The sequence below is a fragment of the Anomaloglossus baeobatrachus genome, chromosome 12, assembly GCF_048569485.1.
Source record: "Anomaloglossus baeobatrachus isolate aAnoBae1 chromosome 12, aAnoBae1.hap1, whole genome shotgun sequence".
In the NCBI taxonomy this organism is placed as follows: domain Eukaryota; kingdom Metazoa; phylum Chordata; class Amphibia; order Anura; family Aromobatidae; genus Anomaloglossus; species Anomaloglossus baeobatrachus.
In genome coordinates, this window is record NC_134364.1 from 142,742,964 (window position 1) to 142,753,146 (window position 10,183).

At 45.5% G+C, this 10,183-nt stretch overlaps 1 protein-coding gene across 3 annotated transcripts in view; it reads right to left on the reverse strand.

Moving 5' to 3' along the window:
• RUSC1 (RUN and SH3 domain containing 1) overlaps positions 1 to 8,510 on the reverse strand; it is a 123,873-nt gene extending 115,363 nt beyond the window's left edge. The window contains exon 1 of one of the 3 annotated variants that reach the window (XM_075331081.1): positions 8,234 to 8,510. The gene's annotated coding sequence lies outside the window, so the exon portion shown is untranslated. The remainder of the gene's footprint in view (positions 1 to 8,233) is intronic. The other 2 variants (XM_075331083.1, XM_075331084.1) reach the window with 2 other exon arrangements.
• Between the last annotated feature and the right edge of the window lie 1,673 nt (positions 8,511 to 10,183).

The window sequence follows — 10,183 nt, forward strand, 5'->3', positions numbered from 1 at the left end:
AGTATCTACATCATCCATGATATCCAGCCCCTCCATCTACATCATCCACAATATCCAGCACAACCACCAGTATCTACATCATCCACAATATCCAGCACAATCACCAGTATCTACATCATCCATGATATCCAGCCCCTCCATCTACATCATCCACAATATCCAGCACAACCACCAGTATCTACATCATCCACAATATCCAGCACAATCACCAGTATCTACATCATCCACAATATCCAGCCCCTCCATCTACATCATCCACAATATCCAGCACAACCACCAGTATCTACATCATCAACAATATCCAGCACAATCACCAGTATCTACATCATCCATGATATCCAGCCCCTCCATCTACATCATCCACAATATCCAGCACAACCACCAGTATCTACATCATCCACAATATCCAGCACAGCCACCAGTATCTACATCATCCATGATATCCAGCCCTCCATCTACATCATCCACAATATCCAGCACAACCACCAGTATCTACATCATCCATGATATCCAGCCCTCCATCTACATCATCCACAATATCCAGCACAACCACCAGTATCTACATCATCCATGATATCCAGCCCCTCCATCTACATCATCCATGATATCCAGCCCTCCATCTACATCATCCACAATATCCAGCACAGCCACCAGTATCTACATCATCCATGATATCCAGCCCCTCCATCTACATCATCCATGATATCCAGCCCCTCCATCTACATCATCCACAATATCCAGCACAACCACCATTATTTACATCATCCACAATATCCAGCACAGCCACCAGTATCTACATCATCCATCATATCCAGCCCCTCCATCTACATCATCCATGATATCCAGCCCCTCCATCTACATCATCCATAATATCCAGCACAACCACCATTATCTACATCATCCATGATATCCAGCCCCTCCATCTACATCATCCATAATATCCAGCATAACCACCATTATCTACATCATCCATAATATCCAGCACAACCACCAGTATCTACATCATCCATGATATCCAGCCCCTCCATCTACATCATCCACAATATCCAGCACAACCACCATTATTTACATCATCCACAATATCCAGCACAGCCACCAGTATCTACATCATCCATGATATCCAGCCCCTCCATCTACATCATCCACAATATCCAGCACAACCACCCGTATCTACATCATCCACAATATCCAGCACAGCCACCAGTATCTACATCATCCATGATATCCAGCCCCTGCACCAGTATCTACATCATCCATGATATCCAGCCCCTCCATCTACATCATCCATAATATCCAGCCCCTCCATCTACATCATCCACAATATCCAGCACAACCACCAGTATCTACATCATCCACAATATCCAGCACAACCACCAGTATCTACATCATCCATGATATCCAGCACAACCACCAGCATCTACATCATCCACAATATCCAGCACAACCACCAGTATCTACATCATCCATGATATCCAGCACAACCACCAGTATCTACATCATCCATGATATCCAGCCCCTCCATCTACATCATCCACAATATCCAGCAAAGCCACCAGTATCTACATCATCCATAATATCCTGCCCCTCCATCTACATCATCCACAATATCCAGCACAACCACCAGTATCTACATCATCCACAATATCCAGCACAGCCACCAGTATCTACATCATCCATGATATCCAGCCCTCCATCTACATCATCCACAATATCCAGCACAACCACCAGTATCTACATCATCTATGATATCCAGCCCTCCATCTACATCATCCACAATATCCAGCACAACCACCAGTATCTACATCATCCATAATATCCAGCCCCTCCATCTACATCATCCACAATATCCAGCACAGCCACCAGTATCTACATCATCCATGATATCCAGCCCCTCCATCTACATCATCCACAATATCCAGCACAACCACCATTATTTACATCATCCACAATATCCAGCACAGCCACCAGTATCTACATCATCCATCATATCCAGCCCCTCCATCTACATCATCCATGATATCCAGCCCCTCCATCTACATCATCCATGATATCCAGCCCCTCCATCTACATCATCAACAATATCCAGCACAACCACCATTATTTACATCATCCACAATATCCAGCCCCTGCACCAGTATCTACATCATCCATGATATCCAGCCCCTCCATCTACATCATCCACAATATCCAGCACAACCACCATTATTTACATCATCCACAATATCCAGCACAGCCACCAGTATCTACATCATCCATCATATCCAGCCCCTCCATCTACATCATCCATGATATCCAGCCCCTCCATCTACATCATCCATGATATCCAGCCCCTCCATCTACATCATCAACAATATCCAGCACAACCACCATTATTTACATCATCCACAATATCCAGCCCCTGCACCAGTATCTACATCATCCATGATATCCAGCCCCTCCATCTACATCATCCACAATATCCAGCACAACCACCATTATTTACATCATCCACAATATCCAGCCCCTGCACCAGTATCTACATCATCCATGATATCCAGCCCCTCCATCTACATCATCCATAATATCCAGCCCCTCCATCTACATCATCCACAATATCCAGCACAACCACCAGTATCTACATCATCCATGATATCCAGCACAGCCACCAGCATCTACATCATCCACAATATCCAGCACAACCACCAGTATCTACATCATCCATGATATCCAGCCCCTCCATCTACATCATCCACAATATCCAGCAAAGCCACCAGTATCTACATCATCCATAATATCCAGCCCCTGCACCAGTATCTACATCATCCATAATATCCTGCCCCTCCATCTACATCATCCACAATATCCAGCACAACCACCAGTATCTACATCATCCACAATATCCAGCACAGCCACCAGTATCTACATCATCCATGATATCCAGCCCTCCATCTACATCATCCACAATATCCAGCACAACCACCAGTATCTACATCATCTATGATATCCAGCCCTCCATCTACATCATCCACAATATCCAGCACAACCACCAGTATCTACATCATCCATAATATCCAGCCCCTCCATCTACATCATCCACAATATCCAGCACAGCCACCAGTATCTACATCATCCATGATATCCAGCCCCTCCATCTACATCATCCACAATATCCAGCACAACCACCATTATTTACATCATCCACAATATCCAGCACAGCCACCAGTATCTACATCATCCATCATATCCAGCCCCTCCATCTACATCATCCATGATATCCAGCCCCTCCATCTACATCATCCATGATATCCAGCCCCTCCATCTACATCATCAACAATATCCAGCCCCTCCATCTACATCATCCATGATATCCAGCCCCTCCATCTACATCATCCATGATATCCAGCCCCTCCATCTACATCATCAACAATATCCAGCACAACCACCATTATTTACATCATCCACAATATCCAGCCCCTGCACCAGTATCTACATCATCCATGATATCCAGCCCCTCCATCTACATCATCCACAATATCCAGCACAACCACCATTATTTACATCATCCACAATATCCAGCCCCTGCACCAGTATCTACATCATCCATGATATCCAGCACAGCCACCAGCATCTACATCATCCACAATATCCAGCACAACCACCAGTATCTACATCATCCATGATATCCAGCCCCTCCATCTACATCATCCACAATTTCCAGCAAAGCCACCAGTATCTACATCATCCATAATATCCAGCCCCTGCACCAGTATCTACATCATCCATAATATCCTGCCCCTCCATCTACATCATCCACAATATCCAGCACAACCACCAGTATCTACATCATCCACAATATCCAGCACAGCCACCAGTATCTACATCATCCATGATATCCAGCCCTCCATCTACATCATCCACAATATCCAGCACAACCACCAGTATCTACATCATCCATGATATCCAGCCCTCCATCTACATCATCCACAATATCCAGCACAACCACCAGTATCTACATCATCCATGATATCCAGCCCCTCCATCTACATCATCCATGATATCCAGCCCTCCATCTACATCATCCACAATATCCAGCACAGCCACCAGTATCTACATCATCCATGATATCCAGCCCCTCCATCTACATCATCCATGATATCCAGCCCCTCCATCTACATCATCCACAATATCCAGCACAACCACCATTATTTACATCATCCACAATATCCAGCACAGCCACCAGTATCTACATCATCCATCATATCCAGCCCCTCCATCTACATCATCCATGATATCCAGCCCCTCCATCTACATCATCCATAATATCCAGCACAACCACCATTATCTACATCATCCATGATATCCAGCCCCTCCATCTACATCATCCATAATATCCAGCATAACCACCATTATCTACATCATCCATAATATCCAGCACAACCACCAGTATCTACATCATCCATGATATCCAGCCCCTCCATCTACATCATCCACAATATCCAGCACAACCACCATTATTTACATCATCCACAATATCCAGCACAGCCACCAGTATCTACATCATCCATGATATCCAGCCCCTCCATCTACATCATCCACAATATCCAGCACAACCACCCGTATCTACATCATCCACAATATCCAGCACAGCCACCAGTATCTACATCATCCATGATATCCAGCCCCTGCACCAGTATCTACATCATCCATGATATCCAGCCCCTCCATCTACATCATCCATAATATCCAGCCCCTCCATCTACATCATCCACAATATCCAGCACAACCACCAGTATCTACATCATCCACAATATCCAGCACAACCACCAGTATCTACATCATCCATGATATCCAGCACAACCACCAGCATCTACATCATCCACAATATCCAGCACAACCACCAGTATCTACATCATCCATGATATCCAGCACAACCACCAGTATCTACATCATCCATGATATCCAGCCCCTCCATCTACATCATCCACAATATCCAGCAAAGCCACCAGTATCTACATCATCCATAATATCCTGCCCCTCCATCTACATCATCCACAATATCCAGCACAACCACCAGTATCTACATCATCCACAATATCCAGCACAGCCACCAGTATCTACATCATCCATGATATCCAGCCCTCCATCTACATCATCCACAATATCCAGCACAACCACCAGTATCTACATCATCTATGATATCCAGCCCTCCATCTACATCATCCACAATATCCAGCACAACCACCAGTATCTACATCATCCATAATATCCAGCCCCTCCATCTACATCATCCACAATATCCAGCACAGCCACCAGTATCTACATCATCCATGATATCCAGCCCCTCCATCTACATCATCCACAATATCCAGCACAACCACCATTATTTACATCATCCACAATATCCAGCACAGCCACCAGTATCTACATCATCCATCATATCCAGCCCCTCCATCTACATCATCCATGATATCCAGCCCCTCCATCTACATCATCCATGATATCCAGCCCCTCCATCTACATCATCAACAATATCCAGCACAACCACCATTATTTACATCATCCACAATATCCAGCCCCTGCACCAGTATCTACATCATCCATGATATCCAGCCCCTCCATCTACATCATCCACAATATCCAGCACAACCACCATTATTTACATCATCCACAATATCCAGCACAGCCACCAGTATCTACATCATCCATCATATCCAGCCCCTCCATCTACATCATCCATGATATCCAGCCCCTCCATCTACATCATCCATGATATCCAGCCCCTCCATCTACATCATCAACAATATCCAGCACAACCACCATTATTTACATCATCCACAATATCCAGCCCCTGCACCAGTATCTACATCATCCATGATATCCAGCCCCTCCATCTACATCATCCACAATATCCAGCACAACCACCATTATTTACATCATCCACAATATCCAGCCCCTGCACCAGTATCTACATCATCCATGATATCCAGCCCCTCCATCTACATCATCCATAATATCCAGCCCCTCCATCTACATCATCCACAATATCCAGCACAACCACCAGTATCTACATCATCCATGATATCCAGCACAGCCACCAGCATCTACATCATCCACAATATCCAGCACAACCACCAGTATCTACATCATCCATGATATCCAGCCCCTCCATCTACATCATCCACAATATCCAGCAAAGCCACCAGTATCTACATCATCCATAATATCCAGCCCCTGCACCAGTATCTACATCATCCATAATATCCTGCCCCTCCATCTACATCATCCACAATATCCAGCACAACCACCAGTATCTACATCATCCACAATATCCAGCACAGCCACCAGTATCTACATCATCCATGATATCCAGCCCTCCATCTACATCATCCACAATATCCAGCACAACCACCAGTATCTACATCATCTATGATATCCAGCCCTCCATCTACATCATCCACAATATCCAGCACAACCACCAGTATCTACATCATCCATAATATCCAGCCCCTCCATCTACATCATCCACAATATCCAGCACAGCCACCAGTATCTACATCATCCATGATATCCAGCCCCTCCATCTACATCATCCACAATATCCAGCACAACCACCATTATTTACATCATCCACAATATCCAGCACAGCCACCAGTATCTACATCATCCATCATATCCAGCCCCTCCATCTACATCATCCATGATATCCAGCCCCTCCATCTACATCATCCATGATATCCAGCCCCTCCATCTACATCATCAACAATATCCAGCCCCTCCATCTACATCATCCATGATATCCAGCCCCTCCATCTACATCATCCATGATATCCAGCCCCTCCATCTACATCATCAACAATATCCAGCACAACCACCATTATTTACATCATCCACAATATCCAGCCCCTGCACCAGTATCTACATCATCCATGATATCCAGCCCCTCCATCTACATCATCCACAATATCCAGCACAACCACCATTATTTACATCATCCACAATATCCAGCCCCTGCACCAGTATCTACATCATCCATGATATCCAGCACAGCCACCAGCATCTACATCATCCACAATATCCAGCACAACCACCAGTATCTACATCATCCATGATATCCAGCCCCTCCATCTACATCATCCACAATTTCCAGCAAAGCCACCAGTATCTACATCATCCATAATATCCAGCCCCTGCACCAGTATCTACATCATCCATAATATCCTGCCCCTCCATCTACATCATCCACAATATCCAGCACAACCACCAGTATCTACATCATCCACAATATCCAGCACAGCCACCAGTATCTACATGATCCATGATATCCAGCCCTCCATCTACATCATCCACAATATCCAGCACAACCACCAGTATCTACATCATCTATGATATCCAGCCCTCCATCTACATCATCCACAATATCCAGCACAACCACCAGTATCTACATCATCCATAATATCCAGCCCCTCCATCTACATCATCCACAATATCCAGCACAGCCACCAGTATCTACATCATCCATGATATCCAGCCCCTCCATCTACATCATCCACAATATCTAGCACAACCACCATTATTTACATCATCCACAATATCCAGCACAGCCACCAGTATCTACATCATCCATCATATCCAGCCCCTCCATCTACATCATCCATGATATCCAGCCCCTCCATCTACATCATCCATGATATCCAGCCCCTCCATCTACATCATCAACAATATCCAGCCCCTCCATCTACATCATCCATGATATCCAGCCCCTCCATCTACATCATCCATGATATCCAGCCCCTCCATCTACATCATCAACAATATCCAGCACAACCACCATTATTTACATCATCCACAATATCCAGCCCCTGCACCAGTATCTACATCATCCATGATATCCAGCCCCTCCATCTACATCATCCACAATATCCAGCACAACCACCATTATTTACATCATCCACAATATCCAGCCCCTGCACCAGTATCTACATCATCCATGATATCCAGCCCCTCCATCTACATCATCCATAATATCCAGCCCCTCCATCTACATCATCCACAATATCCAGCAAAGCCACCAGTATCTACATCATCCATAATATCCAGCACAGCCACCAGTATCTACATCATCCATAATATCCAGCACAGCCACCAGTATCTACATCATCCATAATATCCAGCCCCTCCATCTACATCATCCACAATATCCAGCCCCTTCAGTGCTATGGATAATATCCAGGCCCTCCATCTACATCTACGGTACCTGATGTCCCGGGGAAGGTTGTGGCTTGTCTGCATCCAGGAATTGCAGGACCATGGGAGGGGTATCAGGATCTATGGAGGAGGGGGTTGCACGCCTCTGCATCCACAGTGAGGGCGGGACCAGGGGAGGAGGATGGTGGCCTCAGGACTGAGGAGGGGGCTCTGCTACACAAGAAGGACACACAGTAACATTCTCACAGGACACTAGGACCGGAGAGAGATCCTCTGAGGGGGATGAGCTGCGGCTGGGAACAGCCCGTCTGGGGAGACTGTGTCCGCACCCTGGGGTCGGGGTGTAAGACCCTGTTCCCATTACTGAAGCGGCGATATCTGGTGGCGTCTGCATCATCCGCGAGTGATGGGGATCTTCAGCATGGATCATTGCAAAGGAGGAAAACAGCACGTAACGATCGTCTGAATGCGACGAGAGCCAGCGATGATTCAGAGTCTGGAAACCTTCAGAATTTGCCATATTTTAACGCAAACGACATTCAATTCTCACATAAAAGTAGAGAAAAAATCCAACAAATCAGTCAAAAACATGACATTCCTTGTCATCGTCCAGGAGCAGCAGGAATCCTGCCCCACCGCGCAAAAGGGCAGGTGATAGCAAGTAGCTGCAATGGCCTTCCATATACATACACAGTGGGTATGGAAAGTATTCACACCCCTTTACATTGTCACTCTTTGTTTCATTGCAGCCATTTGGTAAATTCTCATTAATGTGCACTCTGACCCCCTTCCCCCATCTTGACAGAAAAAAACAGAAATGTAGAAATTTTTGCAAATTTATTAAACAAGAAAAACTGACATGGTCATAAGTATTCAGCCCCTTTGCTTAGTATTGATAAATGAGGACCACAGCCACACCATGATTAACAAGTTGGTATATAGTAGTTGAAATACATGGTGAGGTATAGAACCCGGACAGGTCGCTAATTAATATACACAAAAAGAAGACAAAACGCGACCTCAGCGCCTAATAGTGCAAGTGATATCTTTATTGCAACCAGGGAAGGTGAATGGCGGCACAATTACAAGTGAGACTGCAGGTAGCAGGAGGTCCAAGGTAATAAATATGATAGCTAATGTCAATCAAGTTAAATGATTGAACATGTATACATATGAATACACAAGTACCGTCCCATTGATTCAATAAGCAAATGGAGCGATACAATTTACTAACCAGGAAAAAATGCATATAGATCAGGTGTCAGGAGGATATAATAGCCGGAACAGAGTGTACAGCGGTTAGCGATTAGACACCCATAAACGGATACAAGGTAAAGGGGCATACAACTAAGCCACAACTATCCGCATATGATAGATAATGACATACCTGGGAGGAAAGAACCTTGGAGCACACCGTGACCTGCATCTACCCGACGGCCGTTTCGGCTGTCCAAGCCTTCGTCAGGGGTAGTAGTATTGAGTAGAAGTGTGGCGCCCCTGAGGCTTTCGGCGCTACAGGCTACTGCACCTGATTTTAGGTGCTGTGCTCAGCTTGGATTCCTAGGTGATCAGTTCCAGTTCCACACAACACCACAAAGTATACACAGCCAGCAGACTTCCCTCTCCAATGGGGACTGGGACCAGTACGGGTCACAAAGGGGGTCACCACAGCAGTTGGGTCTATAGAATGCCACCGCACCTAGGGGCTCCCGATCCTTGGATGCAGGACTCAGGGTCGGGGAGGAGGAGTCACCGGGGAGTGGGAGGAGTCAAAGAATCAATAGTGACAGTTGGAGAGGAGGAGTCAGGAGGGACTTCGGTCAAGGGAGGAGCTCACCTAGTGACGTTGGTGGGACATAGGAGTTACGGTCGCCAGTGGGATATGGTGTCAGTTCCCCGGGACCAAAATGACTGCTGGAACACAATTGTAAATGTGAATAGGGTGCTAGCTAAAAAATACACACAATCTATATGAAGTGAAAGCTGCACACCAAATTCA